The sequence below is a fragment of the Lolium rigidum genome, chromosome 2 (genome assembly GCF_022539505.1).
Source record: "Lolium rigidum isolate FL_2022 chromosome 2, APGP_CSIRO_Lrig_0.1, whole genome shotgun sequence".
Classification (NCBI taxonomy): Eukaryota; Viridiplantae; Streptophyta; class Magnoliopsida; order Poales; family Poaceae; genus Lolium; species Lolium rigidum.
The window spans coordinates 267,193,382-267,209,414 of NC_061509.1; the positions used below are offsets into that span (position 1 = coordinate 267,193,382).

At 41.0% G+C, this 16,033-nt stretch overlaps 1 long non-coding RNA gene across 1 annotated transcript; it reads right to left on the minus strand.

The window, feature by feature from the left end:
* Positions 1 to 12,316: 12,316 nt before the first annotated feature.
* LOC124693400 lies at positions 12,317 to 14,091 on the minus strand. Its single transcript, XR_007000010.1, has 3 exons — positions 13,454 to 14,091; positions 12,501 to 12,791; positions 12,317 to 12,352 (listed from the first exon to the last, which is right to left on the minus strand). It is a non-coding gene; the product is annotated as an uncharacterized LOC124693400 (long non-coding RNA).
* Positions 14,092 to 16,033: the final 1,942 nt, after the last annotated feature.

Consider the following 16,033-nt stretch of genomic DNA (forward strand, 5'->3'; position numbering starts at 1 on the left):
AACGATAAAAAGAATAATTTCTGAAGTGACATGCTACCAACATAAACTTGATCATACTATTGCAAAGCATATGAGATGAATGCAGTGATTCAAAGCAATGGTAAAGACAATGAGTAAACAACTGAATCATATAGCAAAGACTTTTCATGAATAGTACTTTCAAGACAAGCATCAATAAGTCTTGCATAAGAGTTAACTCATAAAGCAATAAATTCAAAGTAAAGGCATTGGAGCAACACAAAGGAAGATTAAGTTTCAGCAATTGCTTTCAACTTTCAACATGCATATCTCATGGATAATTGTCAACACAAATTAATATAACAAGTGCAATAGGTAAACATGTAAGAATCAATGCACACAATTGACACAAGTGTTTGCTTCTAAGATAGAAAGAAGTAGGTAAACGGACTCAACATAAAAGTAGAAGAAAGGCCCTTCGCAGAGGGAAGCAGGGATAAAATCATGTGCTAGAGCTTTTCAAGTTTTGAAATCATAAAGAGAGCATAAAAGTAAAGTTTTGAGAGGTGTTTGTTGTTGTCAACGAATGGTAGTGGGCACTCTAACCCCCTTGCCAGACAGACTTTCAAAGAGCGGCTCCCATGAAATTTTTATTTTTGGGTGACACTCCTTCCAACCTTTGCTTTCACAAACCATGGCTAACCGAATCCTCGGGTGCCTTCCATCAATCTCATACCATGAAGGAGTGTCTTTTTATTTTAGTTTTATTTAGATGACACTCCTCCCCACCTTTTCTTTCTCAAGCCATGGCTAACTGAATCCTCGGGTGCCTTCCAACAATCACATACCATGGAGGAGTGTCTATTTGTAAAATTATGAAGGTTAATTAATTGGGGCTGGGAACCCCATTGCCAGCTCTTTTTGCAAAGTTATTGGATAAGTGGATGAAGCCACTAGTCCATTGGTGAAAGTTGCCCAACAAGATTGAAAGATAAACACCACATACTTCCTCATGAGCTATAAAACATTGACACAAATAAGAGATAATAACTTTTGAATTGTTTAAAGGTAGCACATGAAGTATTTACTTGGAATGGCAGGAAATACCACATAGTAGGTAGGTATGGTGGACACACATGGCATAGGTTTTGGCTCAAGGTTTTGGATGCACGAGAAGCATTCCCTCTCAGTACAAGGCTTTGGCTAGCAAGGTTGTTTGAAGCAAACACAAGTATGAACCGGTACAGCAAAACTCACATAAAAACATATTGCAAGCATTATAAGACTCTACACTATCTTCCTTGTTGCTCAAACACTTTTACCAGAAAATATCTAGACCTTAGAGAGACCAATCATGCAAACCAAATGTCAACAAGCTCTACGGTATTTCTTCACTAATAGGTGCAAAGTACGTGATGCAAGAGATTAAACATGATCTATATGAGCACAATAATTGCCGAGTATCAAATTTTTCAAGATATTATACCAACTACCACATGTAGCATTTTCCGTTTCCAACCATACAACAATGAACGAAGCAGTTTCAACCTTCTCCATGAACATTAAGAGTAAAGCTAAGAACACATGTGTTCATATGCAACAGCGGAGCGTGTCTCTCTCCCACACAAGCATGAATTTATTCAGAGAATGAAAATAACAAAAACGAAAATAAAAACACACAGACGCTCCAAGTAAAGTACATAAGATGTGATGGAATAAAAATATAGTTTCAGAAGTGACCTGATAAGTTGTTGATGAAGAAGGGGATGCCTTGGGCATCCCCAAGCTTAGATGCTTGAGTCTTCTTAAAATATGCAGGGATGAACCACGGGGGCATCCCCAAGCTTAGACTTTTCACTCTTCTTGATCATATTGTATCATCCTCCTCTCTTGATCAATGAAAACTTCCTCCACACCAAACTCAAAACAAACTCATTAGAGGGTTAGTGCATAATCAAAAATTCACATGTTCAGAGGTGACATAATCATTCTTAACACTTCTGGACATTGCACAAAGCTACTGAAAGTTAATGGAATAAAGAAATCCATCAAACATAGCAAAACAGGCAATGCGAAATAAAAGGCAGAATCTGTCAAAACAGAATAGTCCGTAAAGACGAATTTTTCTGGGGCACTAAACTTGCTCAGATGAGAAAACTCAAAACTAATGAAAGTTGCGTACATATCTGAGGATCACTCACGTAAACTGGCAGATTTTTCTGAGTTACCTACAGAGAACCCTTCCCAAATTCGTGACAACAAGAAATCTGTTTCTGCGCAGAAATCCAAATCTAGTATCAACCTTCTATTGGAGACTTCGCTTGGCACAACAATGCAATAAAATAAACATAAGGAGAGGTTGCTACAGTAGTAACAAATTCCAAGACACAACAAAACAGTAGCAAAATAAAAACATGGGTTATCTCCCAAGAAGTGCTTTCTTTATAGCCATTAAGATGGGCTCAGTAATTTTAATGATGCACTCGCAAGAAATAAGAGTTGAAGCAGAAGAGAGCATCAAAAAGCAAATTCAAAACAAATTTAAGCCTAACCCACTTCCTATGAAAAGAAATCTTGTACACAAATGAATTCATGAAGAACAAAGTGACAAGCATAGGAAGATAAAACACGAGTAACTTCAAGATTCTCAACATAAAGAGGGGAAACTTAATATTATTAAGATGCATATAACCATGTTTCCCTCTCTCATAATAACTTTCAGTAGCATCATGAACAAACTCAACAATATAACTATCACATAAAGCATTCTTATCATGAGTCTCATGCATAAAATAATTAGTACTCCCAACATAAGCATAGTCATTCTTATTAATTATAGCGGGAGCAAATTCAACAAAGTAGCTATCATTATTATTCTCATCAAGTGTAGGAGGCATAGTATAATCATAATAAAATTTATCCTCCATAGTAGGCGGCACCAAAATACCACTATTATTATAATCATCATAAATAGGAGGCAAAGTATCATCAAAGAAAATTTTCTCCTCAATGCTTGGGGGACTAAAAATATCATGCTCATCAAAACCAGCTTCCCCAAGCTTATAATTTTCCATAGCATTAGCAACAATGGTGTTCAAAGCGTTCATACTAATATCATTGCTACTAGCATGCAAATAAGGTTCCATAGGTTTTTTAATTTTCGCATCAAACAATCCATGTCTCAACTCAGGAAATAGATTAAAAAGCTCACTGTTGTTTTCCATTATGCCTAACTAGTGAAATAAAAACAAGAAACAAAAAGATGCAATTGCAGGATCTAAAGGAAATAGCTTCGAGCACTCACACACCGGCAATAGTACTAGGAAATAGCTTTAGTAGTCGGAGGATGTGAATACCTTTTACCTTACCTCCCCGGCAACGGCGCCGTAAAAATAGCTTGCTGTCTACTGTTGGCTTCTTTTCATGTAGACAGTGTTGGGCCTCCAAGAGCAGAGGTTTGTAGAACAGCAGCAAGTTTTCCCTTAAGTGGATCACCCAAGGTTTATCGAACTCAGGGAGGAAGAGGTCAAAGATATCCCTCTCAAGCAACCCTGCAATCATGATACAAGAAGTCTCTTGTGTCCCCAACACACCTAATACACTTGTCAGATGTATAGGTGCACTAGTTCAGCGAAGAGATAGTGAGATGCAAACGGTATGGATGAATATGAGTAGCAATAGCAATCTGAATAAAATATGGCAGCGAGTAAACATGCAACGGAACAGTAAACAAACGGATATTCGATGTTTGGAAACAAGGCCTAGGGATCCTACTTTCACTAGTGGCCACTCTCAACAATGATCACATAATAGAACCACTCTACACTCTCTTGTTGGATGATGAACACCATTAATTGTGTAGGGCTACAAGAGCACCTCAATGCCGGAGTTAACGAGCTCCACAACATTCGATGTTCATATATAAATAACCTTAGAGTGCATGATAGACCAACGCAATTATACCGAGTACTAACATAGCATGCACACCGTCACCGACGTGACTATGAAAGGAGGAATAGATCACATCAATACTATCATAGTAATAGTTAACTTCATAATCTACAAGAGATCACAATCATAGCTTATACCAAGTACTACATGATGCACACACTGTCAACATTACATCTTGGAGGAGGAATAGACTACTTTAATAACATCACTAGAGTAGCACATAGATGATATTCAACTAGATCACAAAGAGAGAGAGAGATGAACCACATAGCTGCGGTAGAGCCTTCAGCCTCGGGGGAGAACTACTCCCTCCTCATCATAGGAGACAGCGATGGCGATGAAGATGGCGGTGGTGTCGATGGAGATGCCTTCCGGGGGCACTACCCCGTCCCGGCGGCGTGCCGGAACAGAGACTTATGTCCCCTGAATCTTGGCTTCGCGATGGCGGCGGCTCTGGAAGGTTTCTCGTACCGTGGCTTATTCGTTTAGGGTTTTCGCGACGGAGGCTTTAAGTAGGCGGAAGGGCAGCCTCAGAGGGGCCCTGGTGGGGCCACACCATAGGGGGGCGCGCCCCACCCCTTGGCCGCGCCGCCCTGGCGTGTGGGGCCCCCCTGGCTCCTCTCTGGCCCCTCTTCGGTGCTCTGGAAGCTTCCGGGAAAAATAAGATGTTGGGCGTTGATTTCGTCCAATTCCGAGAATATTTCCTGTGTAAGATTTCTGAAACCAAAAACAGCAGAAAACAGAACTGGCACTTCGGCATCTTGTTAATAGGTTAGTTCCGGAAAATGCATAATAATGACATAAAGTGTGAACAAAACATGTAGGTATTATCATAAAACAAGCATGGAACATCAGAAATTATAGATACGTTGGAGACGTATCAATGGCATGTTGGCAAATAGAGGGAGAAATCCCCTTCAAGTCATCAAGAGTGTAGCCAATAGCTCATCGGTGTTTCTTCAATATTTCCAATAATCTTTCTTCCTCAAAATCTGAAAGCTTAGCACTAATAATAACAGGATATGTTTTCTTATCATCAATATAAGCATACTTAAGATTATCAGGCAATGGTTTCAAATCAAAAACAGGATCTTCCTTTGGCGGTGGTGTTGTACCTAGATCTTCAACCGGTAAGTCATGTTTAAGAATAGGTTCACGAAGGAAAATTTCATCAAGCTCATTCCTTTCTTCCCTAAAGACTTCACTCTAATGATCCTCCAAATGTTGCTGCAAAGGATTATTAGGAGAAAGAGCAATAGATGCAAGCTGTTCAAGTCTAAAATCATCATTAGGCAATTCAGCTTCATAAGGAACTTTGGAAAATTTAGAGAAATTAAACTCATAAGATTCACCAGCAAATTTAGTCACAATTTTCTCTTTCTTGCAATCTATAATAGCTCCACAAGTATTTACAAAAGGTCTACCAAAAATGATAGGACAAGTCTTACTAGCAGCAGAACCAAGTACCAAAAAGTCAGCAGGATATTTAATCTTACCACATAGAACTTCCACATCTCGAACAATACCAATAGGAGAGATAGTTTCTCTATTAGCTAGCCGAATAACCACATCAATATCTTCAAGTTCACAAGAACCAATTTCATGCATGATTTCCCTGTAAAGCTCATAAGGAATGGCACTAGTACTTGCACCGATATCGCATAAACCATAATAACAATGATCACCAATTCTAATAGAGAGCATAGGAACACTGACTTTCCTAAACTTACTAGGATGTGAAACAATATTAGAAGCATGCATCTTCACAGAAAATGATGTGACCATCTTCTACATTTTCAGTGACAAGGTCTTTAACTATTGCAACAACAGGTTCAACATTTATTTGTTCCTCAGGTTATATAGGTTTCTTTGCACTTTTGTTAACCACACTAGTTATAACAGAATACTCCTTCATTTTAGCAGGAAAAGGATTTTTTTTCAATATAAGCTTCGGGAAGAATGTGATCAACAGTTTTAACTTCAACACATTTACCTATAGGTGAATCAATTTTATCTTTGTAGGGTTCATGATACTTATTAAAATTCTTCCTAGGCAATTAAAAATGAGAGGCAAAAGCTTTATAAAAATTTGCAACAACTTGAGAGTCAAGACCATAAGTAGCACTCATATTTCGAAATTTATCAGTATCCATAAAAGTTTCAATGCATTCATAATCATAATTTATACCTGACTCTCTACCTTTGTCGTTCTCCCAACCTTCAGTATTCTCCTGAATCCGATCAAGAAGGTCCCATTTAAACTCTTCTTTGTTGCGTGTGAATGATCCAGAACAAGTAGTATCCAACAAGGTTTTATCTTGAAAAGAAAGTCTTGCGTAGAAATTATCAATGATGATATTACCAGGAAGCTCATGAATGGGGCATTTGAGCATTAAAGACTTCAATCTCCCCCATGCTTGGGCAATAATCTCTCCATCATGAGGGCAGAAATTATATATGCGGTTTCGGTCTTTGTGAATTTCACTTGGAGGATAGAATTTAGAATAAAATAGAGGCACAATATCCTTCCAATCAAGAGAATTCCCATTCTTCAGCAATTTATACCAATGCGCCGCTTTACCAGACAGCGATATAGAGAATAGTTTCTTCCTAACTTCATCCATAGAAATACCTGCACACTTGAATAACCCGCATAATTCATGTATAAATAGTAAATGATCTCCAGGATGGATAGTTCCATCCCCTTCACAGCGGTTATCCACAACACGTTCAATAATTTTCATAGGTATTTTATATGGAATCGCTTTCTCACCTGGCGCCTTATCCACTACCTTTGCAGTAGTAGTAGATTTTCCAAATAGGAATTCAAGAGAAGATCTCTCCATAATGAATTATAGCAACAGAGAGTAAATAAAAACAGCACGTACGAGTAAAAGTTTTCCTTACCAATTCCACTTTCCAATAGCGCTTCACTCCCCAGCAACGGCGCCGTGAAAATAGTCTTGATGACCCACAAGTATAGGGGGTGTATCGTAGTACTTTCGATAAATAAGAGTGTCAAACCCAACGAGGAGCAGAAGGTGTTGACAAGCAGTTTCGATGAAGGATTCACTGTAAATGCTCACAGAAAAGTTTTCAGGGGGTTTTGATATAGCACATAAATAAAATACAAGTAAGTAAAATGCGGGAATAATAATTACAGCAAGTGGCCCAATCCTTTTTAGCACAATGGACAAGCTGGTTTGTTTACTTATAATGACCAAACGTTCTTGAGGACGCACGGGAATTTAGTCTAGTGCTTTCGTTTCATATAGTTGATTAATCTTCATTGTTTTGATAAGTGTTGTGTGGGTGAACCTATGCTAATGCACCGCCCTTTCTAGGACTAATACATACTTTTGATTAAACCCCTTGCAATCATCTGAAAATACAAGAAAGTAATTAAGATAAATCTAACCACAGCCTTAAACTCTAAGATCCTGCTATCCCTCATGCATCGATATACCAACGGGGGTTCAGGTTGCTGTCCCTCCGGCAACCCCACAATTAGCAAACGAATACAAGATGCATTACCCTAGGCCCATAAAGGTGAAGTATCATGTAGTCGACGTTCACATGACACCACTAGAAGAATAACACCACAACTTAAATATCAAACCATTAAATATTACTCAACATAGTTCACTACTAGCATTTAGACTTCACCCATGTCCTCAAGAACTAAACGAACTACTCACAAGATATCATATAGAACATGATCAGAGGTGATATGATGATGAATAACAATCTGAACATAAACCTTGATTCAATGGTTTCACTCAATAGCATCAATAACAAGGAGTAATCAACACCGGGAGAGTTTCGCCTATGAAATAATCAAGATTCAACCCTAGATGTTACAGCGGAGACGAGGTGCAGCGGTGGAGATGATGGTGTCGGTGGTGGAGATGATGATGATGATCCCAATGAACTCCAGCTCGATGACGGTGATGATGGCGACGATTTCCCCCTCCGGGAGGGAATTTCCCCGGCAGATTTCAGCCTGCCGGAGAGCTCTTTTCTCTCTGTTGTTTTTCCGCCCCGCAGAGGCGGCTGCGACTATCCTTGATGATCTGTCGCACCTTAGGGTTTCTGGGAGATGAAGTACGCGAAAGGGCGATGGCCGAGGGGCTCGTGGGCCCCCCTCCCCACATGGCGGCGCACCAGCCCTGGTGGCCGCGCTGGCCTATGGGGAGGGCACATGGCGGCCCTCCTCGGCCTCCCCTTTTGGCTGGCTCCATCATCTGGAAAAATAGGAGCTTTGGTATATTTTCCGTCAATTGTTGATCTTCAGAAATATTGTATCCTGACGGTGATTTTTCCAGCAAAATCCTGACTCCGGTGAGTAATTCTCCAATAATCATGAAACATGCAAAATAGGTGAAATAACATAAGTATCATCTCTAAATATGGAATATATCAATGAATAACAGTAAATTATGATATAAAATAGTGATGCAAAATGGACGTATCACTAACCTCCGGTACATGAACATCGCCCTAAGGGCCAGATGGATGTGGCTTCAACGAGTTGATGACTCGAAGCCGTGGAAAGAGCTGAACATACAAGTGCCACAGGTGGTGAGACAGCTGTTTGAAGGGGCAACCTACTCGGTGCTTGTAGACGGGGCATCCACCTTTTTCTGGACAGATCGCTGGCTCCCTGAGGGGTGGCTAACAGACGTAGCTCCAAACCTCATGAAGGCGATCCCAAAACGTCTCACGCGCCTGCGCAAGGTCCGAGAAGGATTGACCGACGCCTGGTTAGATGACATTACACCCGACCTTGATGCGTCAGCGATCAGGGAACTCTTCGAAGTGGCAGATCATTTGGAGGATGTAGCCCTTATGGAGGGCGTAGAGGACAGCTTCAGATGGGGCTGGCAGAAAGACTTCTCCTACTCCGCGCGCTCAGGCTACCGTGTGATGTTCGGGGTGAGGATAGAGATGCCAGGAGCGCTCCAGATCTGGCGATCGAGGGCCCCACCAAACTGCAGGGTCTTCTTATGGCTTGCGGCCAGGAACAGATACTGGACTGCGGACAGGCTTAGGAGGCGAGGTCTTCCCCACCCGGCCTCATGCCCTTTCTGCGATCAGAGCGACGAGACCTTGAACCATCTGCTGATGGGATGTGTGTTGGCACGGGAGGTCTGGGCGATGTGCCTACGTTGGTGGGGGAAACTGCATTGGTTGCCACGGATGGACACAGACTTTGTTGCTTGGCTGCAGGGCAGGCGTGGAGGGCCTGGAGGTGATCGAGACCTTTGGACAGGTGTGACTCTCATCTGTTGGTCTGGCGGCCCCGAAACAACGTTGTTTTCGATAGAGTGGCACCCTCCAAGTCCACGGTGCTCTCTAGGATATCCGATGAGGTGGAGCTCTGGAGACTAGCCGGGATCTTCAGGGGATTTTTTGCGCCCGTGGATAAGTCGAGATGCCGCGAGTAGTCCGATTAGGTGTGTGTGCTACCTCCCTCCGGGGGTAGCGGGGGTTTGCGCTCCGTGGGCATATGTGCCCCGAGCGTGTTGTATCTCGGCCTTCTGGCCGTTCTTCTTGACTCAGATATGTCTATCCATGACGTATCCTTAAAAAAAAGAAACCTACATATACTAAGGGAGATTCTCCTATAGTTTTAATTTAAGCTATAATGATAAGGCATCCTGTAGTCATGTACCGTTACGAATCCTCACGCTCTTGCTGAAAGAGAAGGCGGCGCTAGGTTTTTTCTTTGTCTTCCTCTGTTTCCATTCGTTGGTGTTGTACGTCTTTTAGAATTTGACTAAAACTAGTAATTTTCCCGTGCGTTGCTACGGGAAAACAAAAATATATTATTGCTTACATCTATCTAGAAATAAAAAAAGATGCAATTCACCCGGAGTCTGCGCTGCTCGCAACCTCCGGGTGGAGCATCGTTGGATGGCGCCTAATCATGTGGACGTCGCGGCTTCCCTTCCCTTCCCTACACCACATCACTCTATCGCTATGACAAAAGGGACAATAACGCAGGGGGAGGGCGATCCTCCGGCATGAGCCACACAACGCCACGGGGACGTCGTGCACCACCACTACAGTCGGTTGTTTGCCCGTTGACGATCTAGTATCTACCATGCTCCATCTCTGTCGGAGCCATGCGTCCCATCGGGGGGGAAGGGGCGGTGATACATTGGTCGACTGCGGCAAATGTCAACATTTGTTCTTGTCTTCTCCCTCATCTACCTAAGAACCAGCACATGCCCACTTGTTATCTTTATAATTTATATTTACACCATAGACTAATTATATTTTATTAATAATTATCTATTGCACTCTTTTAAAAAAGTGAAGTTGAGTCCACGAAGGTATCGCCGCCAAACACTGAAATAGCAAGTCATTTGATCAGCAAATAGATTTAGGAGCAAAAGTTGCAAACTCTTGTTAGAAGGAATGGATTTAACATGACTTGGGATGATACAAATCTTCCTCAATGTGCAAAGCATTGCTAAAGACAACACTTTCAAACATACTGTTTCAGTTTAAGGATCTCACATTATAAACAATGCGCCCATGCCAAACACTGAAATAGCAAGTCATTTTATCAACATATAGATTTAAGAGCAAATGGAAGGAATGTATTTAACATGGTCTCGGACAATACAAATCATCCTCAAGGTGCAAAGCATTGCTAAAGACAGCACTTTCCTACACACTGCTTCAGTTTTAGGGTCCACATTATAAATAATGCACCCATGATCTTTTCGTGACTATTTCATGACATTTGAATACCTAAACAGTATCTACATGATATTGATCCATTGCTTCAGTTTCAGTCCATAGGTTTCAGTCTGCTCAAGATCTCTCATATGAAACATATTGGCATCCTTACTGTGTACCTGGAGATCTTGAACCAGAAGCAACTTAATGCAGCAGTAGCCGGCGGCGCGTGTTTGCCCTTGAGGGTGGAAGAGTATGCTACAATCTTCAATATGTCTCAAAGAATTCTACTATTTTTACCTAGGTGTTTCCCAGTATCTGCTTAAGCACCCCAGCAGGGCCACCAAGGTCTCTTTCTATCAATATGCTTGCTTGAAAGATGATAGTTCTAAGACAACACAAATATATCAGGTTTGAAAAAATAATGCACATCAATACTTTTTGCAAGACAAGAATGGTAAAACTTGGGTCATCACATCGCATCTCCCTGATTATTATTTTCAAAAATAAATGAGCCTCCCCATGTAAGTAAAGAAAAAAAAAACTGTAAATGATAAGATTTATGGTGCCGCCAGAGACATCCTCCGTGCCTGTCCGACAAATTAGGTGCAACGGTCGTCGCCGGTGTCGAGTCCAGAGCTATGGCTCGTTGAAGCATAGCTGCAGCACTTGTCGCTCGATGCTCACCCCATCTCCAAGCGCCTATAGCTGGTCTCCTGCAAGAAGCTACCAGAAGAACACACAGGGAGAACAAGATCAGCCTTGCCAAGAAACAGGAAAGGAACACATGCCATTGGTATTGCCTGACGCTTATCTGTACCAAAAATGGAGCAGATGAAAGTTAGCGTGTTGCAACATATCCAACAAATAGAGAGGATTATTCTTTGTTGACTTTCTCCTGAAAGACCACATGTCTTCCTAATCCCTGGGTACTACATATACTATCACGTTGGTCAATACACTTTGCACTGCAAGCAATCTATTTAACTCAAACAGAGAAATCATATTCTTGCCCAAACATTTATAACTCCTTGAATTTCTTGGAAAAATATCATCCTAATCAGTAGTTATCAGACCAGGTATACATCAAGATATTTTTTATGACAAGAAAATTCCAACAGATCATCGAAACAAATTTATCAGAATAAAGTGAGTAGATTTCTTAACAACTAAGTAAAATGGTAGACTCTAAACAGACATATGTACATGCAAGAAATTAGCACTTGAAGTAGACAAAAATTGCAGATAGATTTATATGGTATAAGATATTAAATTGTGAAACTGCATCGAGATGAAATCAATAACTATCTATTAGGATTTCTTGCTAGGAAAAAGAATGAAAAAACTTATGTCTGAGGGATCTTCATTATTTTCACGCCCGATGGCATGTTGTTGTCCTCCGCATTATCAAACAACTCTGTTGGGAGTTTCTTCGTGTAATTCATACCAATAAACAACAATAAAATAAATTACATACATAAAGGTGGTCTAAGAAAAAAATCAACAGAAAAGGTTACACAAAAGCGGTCAACTGCATTTGAACAACTCATAATAGGTACCTACAGCAAAAAATATTAGTTACCTGGCATGAAAGGCAGCCATCGAAGGACACACACTAAACACTGAAGATTTTAGGTTAAATTCCCCTTCAAATGGCAAGATGAATTGTTTCTCCTCATGTGCGTGCCATTTCTGCTTAGCCATTCAGTATCTTCGTCAGGAACCATATTTTCCTTGTTCCATGTAATGTCGCCTGCTTAAAATTCAAGGCTAAGATGATTAGTTATAGCAGAAAGATGAAACCAGTAAGTCATATATTCTGCAAGTACAAAATGTGGTGCATGAAATTATTTATCAATGGTGTGTGTGCTCTGTAGTTGAGTGAGCACACCTAGACACACCTCTTGGGGATGAAAACCTGGCCGAGCTTTCTTTTGAGATAGGCTCCACCTCCACGACGCTTCTTGAGTGTTCATCTTTCTTTTGTTTATCCATCTGCAACATACCGCTCCCTAGCACGTTGTCTCTTTAGTTCCATCGGATCTGTAGGTCAAAGGTGAACCTTGAAAAGTGTGCATTCCTTATTCATTGGAATGGAGGAAGTATGAAGATGGTGTGCCCCTTGCTCGCTTTGCTGGGCGACGCAGCAGTACTGATTACAGGATGATGAGCGCGGTCAGGACAGATTTTTACTGAAAAATAAAAAATAAATATCAAGATGCAAACTGAATAAGCAATCAGACAAAAACTACGGTGATATGTTTTATTTTACACACCATAACTGAATCGAGCTGCAGTATGGACTTAGTGGAACATGGTACTTCTACAGCTAGGTAGACACCACTCCAGTAAGTTGACCAGATGGATGTCTTATAATATAACCAAAAGTGGTGTCTCCATTTGTCACAAGTGAACTCTATAGGCTAAAAAACACCGAAGGAAAAAGACAGGAAGTCCGGTTGGATGAACTTGTTTACTCACTAATTTGGACATTGCAATGCCGTTGAGCAATCAACATAACTACCATGACTAATTCCAGATTGAAGGAAATGACACGAAGACGATAAACACTCGTCACGCATGATCAAAATAAAGATGGAGAAATCCTTTGAATATGCACCATTAGGACCAAGCTCATGAAATAACCGAGTCAATTCATGGATATCATTTTGCTCGATTAATTTTCACATATCGTGCTTCAGCTTAATTAATAAGGAGTTGTCCCATAAGCAACATGTCAACAACTGCTATTATACTACTAATCTCTACATATAGCATATGGTTATACTACGAATTGCATAGGCATACAGTATATATGTGGCTTCTTAAGAAACTGGAACAAAAAAAACATCACCTCAAATCCCGAACTTTCTAATGGTAATGTTGTTTATTCTGCAACAAGTCCTCTAGTATAAAAACACCGTCACGCATCTGAAATCTCAAGAAAGAAAGAAATCAGAATCCTGTGTAAGTGCTACTTGTTTGTTAAAAAACAACCCGTGACTAATTGGAGCTGTAAGAAATTAGTAACAGGGTCGGTGCATTCTATTTGTATATGTCCTTTTTTCTTGCTGTTTACCTTGTTGCACTATGTTGATGCTGAAAGAACAATACATTTAATGTAACAATGCGACTCAAAGAACAAATATGCATGATGGTCTCCCCTCTGTTCTTGTTTGCTATTTTTTGCACAAAAAATGCTAGATGTGGTTTAGATTGCACACTATTTCCTAGCCCATATACTCCTTGATTCATGAATTTTCTTTATCGAAATAATGAATTTTCTTTATGCAACCAGAATTTGCACGTACAGATAAGTTGCTGAAAATAGCATGTTGTTTGCTAATATATATAATGTTAACGGAATTTGGCTGCGGCCTTAGAAAGTAAGGACCAATCTGTTCATTCTTTCCATCTTTAAATTTATTTACATTGTGAACTCTACTATAATGATCCATGAGAGCATGTTGTGACACACGGAACTACAAAGAACTTATAGTTTCAGCAAGTAGTATGGCATTGTCCGTCATCATGTCCACTTAGTAGATTTGCCTCTAATAAGAACCAAAGACATTCTCTATATGTGGTCTACTCAGCCAAAGTCCGGTAAGGTTTATCATGACCATGATGTACCATTTGACTGCCAAAGTAAATCTACATGATGGCAAATAGACAAGGTACAAGGCTAAAAATGTACCGAATTTTAGTTTCTGGTATCTGTCCCCATTATAGTAGCCTGAACTGATGTTTTATGTTTAAGAGACTAAGCATCAGAAACAACTATTATTTTGAAAACATATATGCAGTATATGCCCTCTGTTTTAAACCTATTAAAAGAATCAGAGCTAAATAATTGAGCTACAAGTACATGGAAATGGACAAAGGCCGTAAAGGTTGGTTTTGAAAGGAAAGTTGCAAAGAATTGAAACTTTGAACCTCGTGAGCAGCATGCCAAATGACAAGTAGATGAGCTCACACTTCAATTTTAACATCGAAGGTGGCACAAGCACAACCTGCGTTTCCTCGAAAGTTTCGTGTGACTCGAATGAAACGAGTTAATCGAAAAGCATGTTTAATTAACTTAAGTATGGAAACAAAACGGGAGCAACCAATGTTGCATAGCCAACAACTAAAATGTGCAAACTAAGGTTACACACATTATTTCACAATAGAATCGAATTAAAATTTGAATAAAGGTAATGCAACCCATATTCAATATACAACCAAGATCAAACCTAATAACAAAGCACAGGTGTTGCACCACATGAACTTGTACCAAATGAGTCTGAAATACATTCCTAGATCATCGCTACCATTTCAACAAATTTATGCTCGTATCAAACCAAGACAAGGAAATCACTGCTACAAGTTGGGCGAGTTGTTGGGTGTTTGCGATATCTATCATTTAAAAAAAAATGCTTGTAAACTCCCTCTACACACACAGTCTATATGTACAATAAAACACGAGCAGATATCAAACCAAGACAAAGAAGTCACTGCTACAATTGCATACAGAAATATCCTAAATTTGGAATAGAATGGGAAGGAAGTTATGCTGATGTTCTCACCAAAAGGGATGGAATTCAGGAACCATATCACTCCATGGTCGGTGCAGGACTAAATTCCGTCGTCTTTCTTTGTCAAGTTCTTGCCGAAGCTTGAGGTACATGTTCCTTAGACCACCAAGACAATCATCCCTTTGCAACCTTAGCTGCAACAAATTTGGTGACATAAATCTATCTCGAGTGAGATTGAAAATCAATCTTATTAGCAAGAAAATGAAGATAGCAAATCCAGATCAGAAATTTTTTGAAGAGAGGAGAGAGCGAGATCGAGGCTGGGGTGAGATGTCCTCCACCGACCGCCGCCACCGCCTGCCACTCCGGCAGCGACGCCCACCACCCAATCTCGCTGGCGGCCACTCCGATCCCGGCGACCGCCCCTCCTTTGTCCCCACCCCCTTCCCTTCCCTTCCCTTCCCTTCCCCTATGGTAGCTCCTGCTGGAGATGGCTCCAGCCCTTCGTGCCGGTGGTGGTTCTTGGATCTGCACAGTGAGCTCGTTCTCATCAGTGCAGCGGACGAGGAAGGCATCTACATGGAGATGTAAAACGAGGTGTAAGGGGATGAGGAAGACATCTACATGGGGATGAGGACGACCCCCGGTCTTCGTCGGAAGCGGAGTGCAGGGGTGCTTGGAGGCGTTGAGGTGACCGTGACCGGAGGAAGGCGAGAGGGCCGCTGCCGCTCTCACGCTGGGCGGAGGAGATCGGTCGCGTGTGCGCTCGAGGATTTCCTCCCAAACAAGCCCCGGTGCTTGTGCGTTGATTTGCTTGTAATTAATGTTGATTGATTGATTGAAACGCTGGGGAAAAACCATTGATTTGCTGGACGAGAAAACGGGGGAGGGACGAGCCTGATGTAGCGTCCGATGAC